This window comes from Peromyscus maniculatus, chromosome 9 (assembly GCF_049852395.1).
Source record: "Peromyscus maniculatus bairdii isolate BWxNUB_F1_BW_parent chromosome 9, HU_Pman_BW_mat_3.1, whole genome shotgun sequence".
NCBI lineage: Eukaryota > Metazoa > Chordata > Mammalia > Rodentia > Cricetidae > Peromyscus > Peromyscus maniculatus.
In genome coordinates, this window is record NC_134860.1 from 45,167,786 (window position 1) to 45,183,091 (window position 15,306).

At 44.0% G+C, this 15,306-nt stretch overlaps 1 protein-coding gene across 1 annotated transcript in view; it reads left to right on the top strand.

Annotated features, from left to right (window-relative positions):
• Positions 1-50: 50 nt before the first annotated feature.
• Fbxo34 (F-box protein 34) overlaps positions 51-15,306 on the top strand; it is a 131,343-nt gene continuing 116,087 nt past the window's right edge. The window contains exons 1-2 of the mRNA XM_076544867.1: positions 51-167; positions 1,297-1,420. The gene's annotated coding sequence lies outside the window, so the exon portion shown is untranslated. The remainder of the gene's footprint in view (positions 168-1,296; positions 1,421-15,306) is intronic.

A 15,306-nucleotide genomic window follows, 5' to 3' on the forward strand; every position in this document is an offset into this window, starting at 1 on the left:
GGGCGAGGCTTGCGATAGGTCGGTTCTGTGCGACTTTTGAATTGTTTGGAAGGCGTAGGACTAGGAGGCGGTGACGGCGCGGTAAACAGGCTGGCGGGGAGCATCTGCCCCGCTAGAGCGGGCAGGAGGCGAGGCCAGCGGAGGAGCTTTCCTTCTCGCCTCTGCAGGTCGTTTATTCTCATCTCCTTTCATTTTAGAAGATTTTTTTTTTCTTTGCCGGGCGGTGGTGGCGCACGCCTTTAATCCCGGCGCTTAGGAGGCAGAGCCTGGCGGATCTCTGTGAGTTCAGGGCCAGCCTGGGCTACAGAGCGAGTTCCAGGTCAGGTGCAAAGCTACACAGAGAAACCCTGTCTCAAAAAACTAAAAAAAAAAAAAAAAAATAGCAGAGACAATGGCTGGAGGGTTGGCTTAGCAATTGAGAGAGCTTTTTTGCTCTTGCAAAGGACCCAGGTTCAGTTCTACATGGTGGCTTACAACCAACTGTTACTCCAATTCCTGAGGATCCATCATCTTCTTCTGACCTCTGTGGGCACAAATGTGAGGCAGATACATAGTCAGGCAAAACACTCACGTACAGAAAACAAAGTCTTAGAACATTTAATAAATAAGTTCTGTTTTTAAAGGAAAATGCTGAGTCCAGTCCAGACTGGCAGGTTTCACTGGAGATCTGTGAGTGCTAGGCCATCCTGTTCTACATAGTGAGTTCCAGACAAGCCAAGGCTACAGAGTATGATCCTATCTCTATACAAACAAAACTCTTAGGAGCGCGAGTGAAACCATTTTGTGTAACTTAAAATCCATTCTGTGTGATTTGGAATAATATAATGCCTATAAGACAGGAGCTTGTCACCAGCTAGCTCTGATCAGAGCTGGGCCTCAGAACCAAGCTCTGGTATGTTGGTAAACCCAGCCACATGGTAGCTCACGTAGGAGCCAAACCCAAGGCAGGCCTGGACATGCCTAGACCCCAAGGTGGCCTTGATATGTTCGTGAACCACCACCAACTCATGAGCTCCGAAAACACAAATCTACCATTCAGTGATATAAATGATACAAAAACTGGATCTTTGGGAATGGTCTTTAGAATCTCACTGGAGTACCCCCGAAACATGGCTTCTCTACCCTCTGCATGGATACCCCTGGGTGACAGGACTAGAGATTGGCCCCTGTGTGTGGCCCTGGTGGCAGTGGCCATGGAACCACATCTGCCACAGTCCTTGGGCTCACAATTAACTGCCTGTTGATGCCACTCTGCTCTCAATGACCTGCTGAACCTCCATTTGTACCATCCCCCAGCCTGCCAACCCTGAAAAACATCATGGCTGATGTGAGTCGAGCTGACAAACCTCTCAAAGCATCCTCACCAGGGAAGATTCCCTAGAGAAAGCCTGCAGCACTTCTTGCCCAAGTTCTCTACTTGGTAAGATGTCTGTTTAACTTTTACATTAGCGGGATATTATAAGGAAAGCTTGTATAAACAAAACGAGCATATTCTTCTTTTTTTAAAGATTTATTTTATGTGCATTTGTGTGAAGGTGTCAGATCCCCTGGAATAGGAATTACAGACAGTTGTGAGCTGCCATTTAGGTGCTGGGAATTGAAGCCAGGTCCCCTGGAAGAGCAGCCAGTGGTCTTAACCACAGAGCCATCTCTCCAGCCCTCAAAATGAGCATATTCAAAGCCCACCTCCAGTGACACACTTCTTCCAACAAGGCTGCACCTCCTAATTCTTCTAATCCTCTCAAACAGTTCCAATCCTGGGTAGCTAAGCCTTTTATTATATAAGCATTTTAATACAAATCTAATAATTTTAATATATGAGCATATGGGGGCCTTTCTCACTCAACTCTCCACAGCTAGGTTGGTGGCTAATGCTTGTCATCCCAGCAATCTGGAGGCAGAGGCAGGAGAATCCCTAGTTCAAGACCAGCCTGAGCCACATAATGAGGTGCTGTTTCTTACAAAATAGTAAAAAGAAAAAAAAATATTAATTGGGAGCTGTCTTGGTTGAGTTTCTATTGCTGTGATAAAACACTGACCGAAAGCAAGGTGGAGGGGAGAGGGTTCACTGGGTTTACCTCTTCCTGGTCGCCGTCCCTCGAGGGAAGCCTGGGCAGGAACCTAGAGGCAGGAACTGAAGCAAAACCCACGGAGGAGCTCTGCTTCCTGGCTTGCTCCCCCTGCTCCCTTTGTTCACATCCTCACACATCCCGGGACGACCAGCCCAGGAGTAGCACCGGCCACAGAGAGTTAGGCACTCCCACACTAAGGAAATGCCCTGCAGACTTGCCTACAAGCAATCTGATGGAGGATTTATCTCAAGTGAGGTTTCCCTTCCCAGACAATTCTAACTTCTGTCAAGTTGATAGAAACAAATAAATAACAACAACAACAAAACAACCAGGACAGATACTTTACATATATCTAATTTAAAAAAAATAAAATTGCAAACACAGCTGGAGATATAACTTATCTGGTATAGCTTTTTCCTGGCATGTACAAGACCCTGGATTTAATTCTTAGTACCCCAAAGATAAAGAAAAATATATAGAAAATGTTGGACCAACTACAATTACAAATTAAATATTTATTTATTTTATGTGTATGGGTGTTTTGCCTGCATGTATGTGTACCATGTGCATGCTAAGTGCTGTCAGGGGCCAGAAGAGGGCGCCAGATCCCCTTGAACTGGAGTCACAGATGGATGAGCCACCATGTGGGGCCTGGGAACTGAACCCAGCTTCCTCTGCAAAATCAGTGAGTGGTCCTAACTGCTGGGACATCTCTCTAGTCCTTGAGATGACAAATGAAGAGAATAGAAGCCATTTCAAATCTATAAATAAAGATGGTAACTACAAATGCTAGTAAACTAGCAATCTGTGGGTAGATTTTACTTAAAAACCTAGATATTTCCTGTTTAGAAGATATATTCTCAAATCCCATTGATATAAAGAGTCTGGAGGAGGGTAGTAGAATCACAGACAAATAACCAAAGGATGCCTGGGCAGAGGTGTGCAGTGGTGCTAGACTATAATCAGAGCTAAGGAGGAGGCTTTGGCAGGAGGATCTTGAGTTTGAGGCCATCCTGAGCTAGGAGACATTGTCTCAAATCAAACAGACAAAGCATTTGTTAGAGGTGAAAGGGGTCTTGGTACAATGACAAAAGTTCTGGTTTGCCAAGGCTGGGCACTTTGTAACACGGATATATCTATTAAAATAATTGACAAGAGATGGAACCAAAAAAAATGTTAGAGTTATAGAGAAAAAAAATTGAGAGATTCTACCATCATTGTTATCCTAATTAGAGTTTCTATTGCTGTGAAGAGACACCATGACCACAACAAAACATTTAATGGAGTGGCTTACAGTTTCAGAGGTTTAGTCCATTATCATCACGATGGGATGTGGCGGCATGCAGGCAGACATGGTGCTGGAGGAGGAGCTGACAGTTCTACATCTTTCACATATAACACTGGGCGTGGCTTGAGCACATATGAAACCTCAAACCCCGACTCCAGTGACACACTCCCTCCAACAAGACCACTCCTACTCCAACAAGGCCACTCCTCCTAGTAGTGCCACTCCCTTTGGGGGGCCATTTTCTTTCAAACCACCCCAATTGTGAAAGAGTGTATTGTTTACTTTCTATTTCTAATACTATAATGCACTTTCCAAAGATGGGTAGGAAGTTTATAAAGGTTTGTTATCATTCCACTCTGAAGACAGAAAGACCAAACATTAGGGCACAGACTCTGGCTAGAACCCCTGGAGGCTGTACCTGGTGTCTGGTGGCATCATGATGGGCATGCTATAAAAAGAAGAGATCACAGGGTACCATAGGAAGCCAGAGACAGCCTGACCAGTGATAGAGCCTGGAGAGTCACACTAATGGCTTCCAAGGAAATGACCTCAGTGACCTCTTAGCTTTCCATCTTTTAAAATTAACAAAACAAGATTACATATTTGGGTGTTTTGGCTGCATGCAGGTCTGTATACCATGTACATGCCTGGTTCCCATGGATGTGAGAAGAGGGTATTAGATCTCCTGGAACTGTGGTTACAGATGGGTGTATGCCACTGTGTGAGTGCTGAGAATCGAACTCATGTCCTCAGGTGCTTTTCACTGATGAGTGGTCTTTCCAGACCAAACTTCCCATTCTAAAACCACACGTTTCAACCACATCCAAACCACAGTAGATTTAACATATGCCTCATAAGCTCAGCGGGAAAAACTTTGGCAAGTAGACAAGCAAATATTAACTTGATAATTAACATACTTGAACAGAAACATAAAACAAGGAGAAAATGCATTTTCCATCAGCACTCACAATACACATGACAGTTAAAAATGATCACACACTAGACCATGACAAAAGGCACCACGAAGCTTCAGAGAGCAGATCTCCAATTAAATCAGAAACCAAGAACAAGAAGATAAATTTAAGACTGTTAAGAAATAGGTTGAGCTGGGTGGTGGTGGCACACACCTTTAATCCCAGCACTTGGGAGGCAGAGGCAGGCAGATCTCTGTGAGTTCAAGGCTAGCCTGATCTACAAAGTGAGTTCCAGAACAGCCAGGACTGTTACACAGAGTAATAAACCGAAAAAACAAACAAACAAAAAGAAACAGGTTGAAGAAGAAATTACAATGGAAAATTCAAAAAGCCTAAAGCTAAGTGTTCTGGTGGGAACTCCACCTTAACCCCTGGCACCCGTATACCCAAAGAGTCTGGAATGTTCTGGTGGAAGCTCCACCTCAATTTTCCTCCCCCATCTCTCTCTCCCCAAACCTGCCTCCTCAAAACCCTCCCCCTAGAGCTGCCCTCCTATTCCAGACCCTCTCCCCCTCAAAGCCCACCCAAAACCAGCTCCTCCCTGGGGCTGCTCAAGACCATGCCTCCAGGGTACTTAAGGCCTGCTAGTCATATTTGCCATGTGACCCTTCCTCTGTGACCCTTCTGTGACTCTTCCTCTCTGACTCTTCCCCTGCCTTCCCAGGATTGCTTTGCTCATTAAACCTGGATTTATTAATTCAGTTTGAATGGATTATTACATCATTGGCAGGCTGGGTGGGGACGACCCAGAAACCAGGGCTTTAAAACAATCACTAAGTGAAAATGAAAATAATGTTAATCAAAACTTATAGGAGGCCCTGAAAAAATGACTCATTAGTTAAGCGCGCTTGCTGCTCTATCATGGGACTGGAGTTTGAATCTCAGCACCCATATCAAGTGGTTCTCGAAGACCTGTAACTCCAGCTTCAAGAGATCCAACACTTTCTTCTGGCCTCCAGGGCACCTGCAAACACACATGCGTACATGATCTTACACACACACACACACACACACACACACACACACACACACACACACACACACACAGTAACAGTGTTGTGTTAGTGTGAGTGTGTTACAATGTGTGTGTGTGTGTGTGTGTGTGTGTGTGTGCATGTGCCATGGTGTGCTTGTGGAAGTCAGTTAACTGATGGTGCTAACTTTGGGGAGACTTTGGGAGGCGGGATTTGTCTGGAGGAGGGAGGTCCTGAGGGTGGGCCTTGAGGATTATAGCCCAGCCCAGCTTCCTGTTGACCTCTCTGATCCTGATCCACTGAGAAGTGAGCAAGCAGCCTCTGGACCCTCTGCTCACTGCTGCCCTGCCTTAGCGAGATGGACTGCATCCCTCAGGTGTGAGCCGAGTAAACCTTGCCTGCCTTTGTTGCTTTTTGTCAGGAATTTGGCCACAGTGATGAAAAAATATCTAACACAGTGTTCAGTGGATAAGTATACTTTTTACAAAGGAGAAAAATGAGTGAGAGCTGAAGGAACTAACCCACCTTCTTAAGGATTTTACCATATGAGGACCTTAATGACTACAATATCTTATACTTTTTTTTTTTTTTTTTTTTTTTTTTTTGTTTTGTTTTTTTTTTGTTTTTTTTTTCTTTTGAGACAGGATTTCTCTGTGTAACTTTGCGCCTTTCCTGGATCTAGTTCTGTAGATCAGGCTGGCCTCGAACATACAAAGATCCGCCTGGCTCTGCCTCCCAAGTGCTGGGATTAAAGGCGTGGCGCCACCACCGCCGCCTGGCTTATACTTTCTTTTACTCAGAGTCAGGATACTTTTGTGGCCATTGTCCTGTAACCCAAACTGGCTTCCAACTGCCCAGATGGAGACTGGTCTTGAACTACTGATTCTCCACAGAATAAGTTCTGGAATTACAAGTGTGTGCCACCATGCCCATCTTTTTTAAAAAAGTTCATGCTGGTGAGATGGTTCAGTGGACAAAGGTGCCTGTTGACATCACAGGAAAGAACTGAGTCTCTGAAGTTGTCTTCTGCTGGGGTCTCTGCAACCTTCACAGGCAGCAGAGAGATGAGCCTTAGGAGGCAGAAATGCAATTCAGCGCAAAATGACTCGGTAGCCAATGTTGGTTCAAACTTCAGGAGTTGTTTATTTTAGGTGTATTTAAATACAGCACAATCTGGTAAAAATTTATTCTTGTGATGATTAACTCAATCCCATGGGCACACCAAAGCATATCTAAATCTCTTTGAGGAACAGAGTAAGCTGAATCACACGTGACACCTTCCATGAAGATAGACATAAAGATAGATTGTATAGAAACAAGTTTACGAGGATGAGCCTGGAGGAAGGTCCCATTCGGGGAAAGTCCCCAGCCACACATATTTCACAATGGTCACCAGGCTAGAACGTGCATCTGCTCCAGCCTTCCAGGCAGAAGATAGGTTTGGGATTCCTTCCCTTGAAGGAAAAACCCTGTGTGCTTAACATTCCAGGTTCCTCCAGTGCATGTGAGCACAAAGACCTCCATGCCCCCTACAGTTCTCAGACTCCCACATATGTACCAAAGCATGCATGCACCCATACTTCTACACCACATAATAAACACACACACATACACACACACACACACACAAAATGAATAAAAATGTGTTGTGGGGTATCAACCAGAGATGACTACTCAGACATGGGTTTAAACCAATAGACCGTCTTTATCAGCTGGCAGGGACTACACTGGGTGTTCGGGGTCTCAGTGTAACCCTGAGCCTTTCTCAGGGTGAGCTTTTAAGCACAAAAGACATATCCTGGGTTGACATACTTCAGTGAACAAGAACAGTTAGCCAGAAGAGGAACTACAGGAGCCAAAAAGCAAGGTTAGTACATTTAGAGACTTACCCAGAACTATGTATTTCGATGGATTAAGTCTTTGTTTTCGTGTTTGGCTAGTAGTGCTGTCTACATGCTGAGTGTCTACATGGCCTGACCGGCACTTCCATCATGGCGTCAGTTGTGCCAAGGTCTGGGAGCCTATGAAGGTCTGGGGGTCTGTTACAAATGTAATAAAAGCAGTTCAACACATAACGTGATTGCCTTTTGACTAACTGGTTTTCTTTTTCAGAAGACTGCATGTTCACTGAAGCTATTCTGTGACTCTTGTTAATTTTTGTTATGTTATAAATAAGTTATAGTTGTAACTTGTTTTTATTTTGGAGGAAATAGTTCATTTGTAGAAAGGCAAGGAGTTTTTTCCTTTCTGTATACTTTATTTGCTTATTCTTTGTGTGTTTGGTTGCAAACACACCACGGCTCACACATGGAGGGCAAGGGACAGACAGCTTACAGGAATCAGTTTTCTCCCACTCTGGTTTCTAAGGCTTGAACAAGTGCCTCTAACCACTGAGCCACCTTACTGACCCCAGGAGTTTTTCCTGAATATTTTTAGCAGTTGTTTATGATACAGGAAGAGATTTAGCAGTGAATTTTAAACGTGAAAACCTAGTGCCCATGGGCATATTTTAATGAGTTCTTCATTAACTATATCTTATAAATATTAATGAGGCCATGTGTTAAAAAAAGCCTTATTTATTTTTAATTGATCTAATTTTGTTAAAGTGTTTCCATTCATATAATGTAAAAATTAGAATAAAACAAGCCTAATATGGAAAAATTCAATATCCCTACTTTGCCTGACTCTCTCCCAGTCTGTAATTCATTTCCATAAATAACTGACGGTGATAATTTCTGCTTTTAGTTTAATATATTTCTGCTCTTCAAGTTGTGTCAGATTCACATAGAGTCAGCTGATTTTCTTCAAAGAACACTTAAGATGATCTATCTATCCCCCCACTTCTGGATGCATATTTTATTTATTTATTTGTTTTTTAAGCAGAGTTTCACCGTATAGCCCAAGCTACCCTGGAGTTCATGAGCCTCCTGCTTCTGTCTGTTGAATGCTGGGGGTGTAGGTATGCACTATAGTGCCCACCTCCTCTGTGTTTTTATTAATGGTAATTTTTATTAGTTTTTAAAAGTATTCTGGTGGTTGATTCATTGGCCTTAAATAATGTTAGAGTTCTCTAGAGGAACAGAACTTATAGAATGAATAAGATCTCTTAAACCCTATTTATATATTTATTTTGGGGAGTGTATATGTGCGTGGATGAGGAGGTCAGAGAACAACTTCCAGGAATTTGTGCTTGTCTTCTTTCATGGAGGCTCTGGGGATTGAACTCGGGTCATCAGGCTTGGTAGCAGGCATCTTTACCCCTAGAGCCATCTCGCCGACCCTAGGCTCTAGGAATTATTTCTTCTTTCTTTCTGCTCTCTTCCTTCCTTTCCTTCCTTTTTTTGGGGGAGGGAGGTGGTTGGTGGGGCAGGGTCTCACTCTTTAACTCTGTAGCCCAAGCTGGTCTAGAACTCACTGTATAGCTCAGGCTGGCTCTGAATTCTTCGGCAATCCTCCTAGGTGAGCCACCCAGGCCTGTCTTGATGTAGTCAGGTTTAGAATGAGGATTAACCATTACCACGGTGTCTGAATATTTAAAATATTTATGGTATTAGTTCATATTTCTTCTAACTTATATTTCCCTTTACCATTTCCCCACTCAAGAAAATATCACGCTCCAAATGTTCTTACCGTAGGTATAATACAGGGATGAAAGTATGGTTAGCTGGTAAAATTTCATTTGCTGCAAACCTAACTCAGTGAGACGTTCAGGGCTTAAGGGTAGCCCCATGGAAACCGAGAAGCGGGAAGCTGGCAGGGCCTTCTCTGCAGAGATTGGGTAAGGGTTGGGGCGGTGGCCAAGCGTGTATTCTCCTTAGATACTGCTCCATTTTGGCATCCTGAGGCAAGGGCAAGCCTCAGAAGAGACAGAGGCGGCAAATCTTGGAGAAGGTAGGATGCTTACACAGGCTTTCTGACTTCAGCTAAGACTCGCTCCACTCACTGGGCTCCAGAGGCAGGAGCGGAGCCCTGCGATCATTCATGGAGACTCTTAGGAACCTGACTGCAAAGATTACTCATGGTGGAAGGATCTCCCTACTCGCTAGTGCTTTGGCAACTGTGTGTCATGACCAGACCCTGAGAGGTCAAGGAAATCCCAGACCATCTGCAGTTCGTTTCTTATTTAGCAGTACTAGAGGGAGAGGAAAAGAAAGGGAGGTTGTCCCAGAAGCAGGCTTGGTTAAACTTTTGATTACGTTTATTTTATTATTTTGGTGTATGGGTGTGTGTCTGTTGTGTGTGCCACAGCTTGTGTGTGGAGGTCAGAGCAGGTTCTCTCTTTCCAACATGTGGGCCCCAGGGATAGAATCCAGGTCCTCAGGCTTGGTGGCTAGTGCCTTATCTTGCTGGGCCATCTCAACGTCCCCAGAAGCAGGCTTTTAAGTTGAAGTGTAGAAAAAAAGAGGTATTTCTCACACTTGAGTTTATTGACTGAGATTTTTACCCTGCTACATAATTTTTATATTGTCAAAGTTTATGACCTATACACACTGTTCTTAATTATTAAATTTTCTGTGCTTTGATTCAAATTAAACCAGGGCTTGGAGGCTGAAGAGCTGGTCAGTGGTTTGGAGCACTTTTTGCTTTTGCTGAGGTCCCAGGTTCAATTCCCAGAACCCATGTTGTGGCTCACAGTCAACTGTGACTCCAGTTATAGGGTGTCCCTTTCTGACTTCTGTGTACCCCAGGCTTGCACATGGTGACAAGGCACATATGTACATGTGTGTATGTGTAAACATATGTATCTATATAGAGATAGACACACACATGTATAGAGCCATGGGAGTGCTCACAGAAGATGCTTCTGGTGAGAGATCTGGGGCCAGAGACACTCATTCAACACTCAGAAGCAGAAGTTGTAAGTGATTCTAAGACTCGGAACAGAAGAGACGTGGAGGCTCCAGCTCAGCTCTCTTCACTCGTGTTAGTGCAAATAGATGAAGAATGGGTAACACTGGAGAATAAAGTGTAATAATAGCTTCAACAATCTGAGGAAAATATTTTTACCTCAGCATTATTATTAATTAAGCATGGGGCCAAAATAAAATTGTTTGGAGAATAAAAACACTCACATATATAAAATTATTATTTATATATATAAAATTTACAAATTAATTAATTAATTAAATAAATAGTATCTGCTGGCTGAGAGGGAGCATGCTCGCTGAGTATGCCCTGGGTCCTGTCCCCACAATCCCTCCCTCAAACACAAACACTTACAATAAATATTATCCCCATGTTAGCAGGCTTCACAGGCAATGCAAGTTATGCTAAGAATATACATATATATAATATATGCATATATACATATATGTTATATATATAAAACACTAGGGGCTGGAGAAATGGCTCAGTGATTTTTTTTAAAGATTTATTTATTTATTATGTATACAGTGTTCTGCCTGCACACCAGAAGAGGGCACCAGATCTCATTATAGATGGTTGTGAGCCACCATGTGGTTGCTGGGAATTGAACTCAGGACCTCTGGGAGAACAGCCAGTGCTCCTAATCTCTGAGCTATCTCTCCAGCTCTGATGGCTCAGGGATTAAATCACTTGTTACTATTGCAGAGGACCCAGATTCAGCACTCATAGCCCACAACCATCCATAACTCCAGCCCAGGGAGACTTTTGAGAGCACATACACACAAGCAAAACACTCACTCACGTGTACATTTCAAAAGTCTAAACAAATTAAAACGACAGGGTGTTCAGATAATGTTGTAATTAAATACATGTAATCCTCTGTAAGTCAAATAGTATGATTTGAATTAATTAAGAAGGAAAAAAGTCTGGGAGTTTGCCGTTTCATTTCTTACTCTTTCTGGTTTCACGTGATTGCCATGATTGTTGTGTAGCCTGGGAGCTTAGGCTCCTTCTTTGTTGGCCAACTGTTTTAAGAAATTTTTCTATGGAAGGAATGAATTTTAAACTTGCCTTTTTATTCCCCAAACAATTTTATTTTGGCCCCATGCTTAATTAATAATAATGCTGAGGTAAAAATATTTTCCTCAGATTGTTGAAGCTGTTATTACACTTTATTCTCCAGTGTTACCCGTTTTTCATCTATTTGCACTAACACGAGTGAAGAGAGCTGAGCTGGAGCCTCCACGTCTCTTCTGTTCCGAGTCTTAGAATCACTTACAACTTCTGATTCTGAGTGTTGAACGAGTGTCTCTGGCCCCAGATCTCTCACCAGAAGCATCTTCTGTGAGTCCTCCCGTGGCCCTGCAGCCCACTGCTCTGTCAGTGAGTCCTCCCGTGGCTCTGCAGCCCACTGCTCTGCCAGTGAGCACTCCCGTGGCTCTGCAGCCCACTGCTCTGTCAGTGAGCCCTCCCGTGGCTCTGCAGCCCACTGCTCTGTCAGTGAGCCCTCCCGTGGCTCTGCAGCCCACTGTTCTGTCAATGAGCCCTCCTGTGGCCCTGCAGCCCACTGCTCTGTCAGTGAGCACTCCCGTGGCCCTGCAGCCCACTGCTCTGTCAGTGAGCACTCCCGTGGCCCTGCAGCCCACTGCTCTGTCAGTGAGCACTCCCGTGGCCCTGCAGCCCACTGTTCTGTCAGTGAGTCCTCCCGTGGCTCTGCAGCCCACTGCTCCGTCAGTGAGCCCTCCCGTGGCTCTGCAGCCCACTGCTCTGTCAGTGAGCACTCCCGTGGCTCTGCAGCCCACTGCTCTGTCAGTGAGCACTCCCGTGGCTCTGCAGCCCATTGCTCTGTCAGTGAGTCCTCCCGTGGCTCTACAGCCCATTGCTCTGTCAGTGAGTCCTCCCGTGGCTCTGCAGCCCATTGCTCTGTCAGTGAGTCCTCCCGTGGCCCTGCAGCCCACTGCTCTGTCAATGAGTCCTCCCATGGCTCTGCAGCCCACTGCTCTGCCAGTGAGCACTCCCATGGCCCTGCAGCCCACTGTTCTGTCGGTGAGCACTCCCGTGGCCCTGCAGCCCACTGCTCTGTCTTTGATGCTTTGTCTGGAACAACTCTGAAGCTGTCTCAGAAAGAACCTGGCTTGTTTTCCAAGTTTTGAGATACAATTTTCTTTCTTTTAATTTTTCTGGAAATTTAAATCCATGTAGTTCTTAAAGTTTGGGATACATCAATGATACTCAAACTGTTTTCCACCATTAAGATTTTAAAAGATTTATGTTTTTATTTTATGTGTATAGGTGTTCTGCCTACACATATGTCTGTACACTACATGCAAGTGTTGCCCATGGAGGCAGAAGAGGGTTTCAGATCCCCTGGAACTAGAGTTACAGACAGTTGTTAGCCACCATGTGGGTGCTGGAAATTGAACCCAGATTCTCTGGAAGAGCAGACAGTGTTCTTAACCACTGGGCCACCTTTCAACCACCATTGCTGTTTTTTAAAAATAACTTTGATGGTATTTCGAGGGATTAGCCATATTGGAAAGTCTGTAGTTTGATCTAGAGCTCTTTGCGTTCCACTGCTGTTAGCAGTAGGTCTGCAGAGGAGACTTAGTGGTTAAGAGCATGTATTACTCTTTCAAGGACCTGAGTTTAGCTCCCATGTTAGGTCGCTCACAACCATCTGTAACGCCAGCTTCAGGGAATCCAACACCTCTGGCCTCCGTGGACATTGTCATTTATATGTACATATCCACATAGAGAAGACACACACCCAAAACACACAATTAAATATAAATCTTTAAAAGGTGATTGGTTGTGGGGAACAAGTGTACCTGTGTGAATGAACATTCATGACATAAGCATGGCCATGTCATGCTTCCTTCAACAGTTTCCTCATCCAGCATGACTGCCGCCTGGGACTGCTCCCCTACAAAAACCCCCTACCAAGATTGGCTAGCTCGCCTCTTCATTCAGCTAAAAAGAATAAACTCACTGAGTTTATTCTTTTTAGCTGAATGAGTCAGTGAGTCTCCATCCTAGTACACAGGCCTCCTAATCCCAGCTTCTCTCTCTCTCTCTCTCTCTCTCTCTCTCTCTCTCTCTCTCTCTCTCTCTCTCTCTCTCTCAAGACTTATTTATTATGTATGCCTGCAGGCCAGAAGAAGGCACCAGATCTCATTGTAGATGGTTGTGAGCCACCATGTGGGTGCTGGGAATTGAACTCAGGACCTCAGGTAGGGCAGCCAGTGCCCTTAACCTCCGAGCCATCTCTCCAGCCCAATCTCAGCTCTTCAGTACATATATCTGTCATTTCTTCATTCCCCATCATCTCAGTAGTGTCCATCCCAAAGCCCCGCAGGCCATGGCAGTTGTTTAATCATTGAATCCGTCATCTGAACACTTCTGCTTAGGATTGATTAAGTTCTCAGTGCTCAGCTTCTCTTTCTGTCTTTCCTGAACAGCACTAGAAAACCCTACTAGAATTGTGTGTATTAGTGAGTCCATTAGTTACTTTGTATTTCTGTGACCAAATCACCCAACAGGAATGACCTAAGGGACTTTGATTTGGTTCCTGGTTTCAGAGGTTTCAGTCCATCATAGCAGTTCACTGTAGCAACACAGCATGGTGGAAGCCGTTGACAGAGTAAGGAAGGAAGGATCCGGGGCTCAGAGATAGCACTCAAAGGCCTAATCTCAGTGACCTACTTGTGCTAGCTAAGTCCCCTCTATGCTCTTTGCTGCCCAGTATCCCTTCTTTTGGGAGACAACCCAAAATTCCAGAGTTCCACAGCCTCCCCAGATAGTGCCAGCAGCTCTGTAACAAGTGTCCGAAGCATGAGTGCACATCGTTTTCAGAACTCGGTGCACAGTTAGAGAGATTTTACTGCCGTGATAGTTACAGATGAGCATCATTTCCATAGGAATGACAGGCGTTTGTCATCAGAAGAGAGAATAATGAAAAATATATCAGCAAGTCCAAAAGTTAGAACAAACCACTTGCCTGTAATCTTATCATTTCCATACACTCAAAGCATTCTACAGCTAGCAGGAGATGATATTTGCAATGCCTACCTACCGTAAGTGTGAGAAGATGAACGGAGGTTATCATAAAATAGTGCACAGGCAAAACCCATCCCTAAAACCATATTTAAGGCAGAAATGGGGTATAGCTGGGGTCACAGGTGTGTCCTTTCTCATCCCATTTTTGCTTTGTGTACTAGTCTACATATTTAATTTTACTATAAATATCTGTGATGTCCTTATCTGACTGATCCTAAATTCTCTCTCTCTCTCTCTCTTTTTTTTTTGTTTTGTTTTTTGAGACAGTCTTTTACTTTGTAGTGCAGACTGGCTTTGGACTCACTATGTAGCCCAGGTTGGCCTCCAACTTACAGCAATCCTCCTGACTCAGCCTCCTAAGTGCTAGGATTTCAGATACAACTTACCGTGGCCTGCGTTAAAGCCTTAACGCCTCTTGGGAGGTAAATCTTACTTTCTTAGTAGATAGATCAGTTCATCTGCTTTCATCGTCACCTGCGTCCAAATCTATATCGTCTCAGTTCATTTTGGAATTCCATTCTTGAGCCCTTCTTTAAAGGAACCAAGCAGCAGCAGTACAGTGGACTCACCAAAGGGGGGCGCCTCCAGGTCTAGCAGACTGTGCACACAACCCTGATTCTGTCTGTCCAAACATGCTGACAGAGGGTGTAGACAGCAGCAGGAAATATACAGCTGTAAGATATTATATTAAAGAGAGCATGTATATCTGAAAAACCATTAAACTGTGTTTGAGGCCAGCCTGGTCTAGAGTGTGAGTTCCCAGACTGCCAGGGATACACAGTGAAACACTATCTCAAAAAACAAAATAAAACAAAACAAAACAAAAACAAAAAACAAAACAAAAAACAACAACAACAAAAAACAACAACCATAAAAAGATGTGTACATTTTACTACATACATATAATACATCAGTAAAAAAATTTAAATTTTTTTTTTGATACAGGGTTTCATGTAGCCCAAGATGGCTCAAATTTGTGAAATGGCTAAGGCTGACAAAACCTCTCTCTTCCAAATGAAAGCAAGTGTTTTGATTCACAGTACTGGAAAAATAACTAAATAGCTAAAAATTAACTA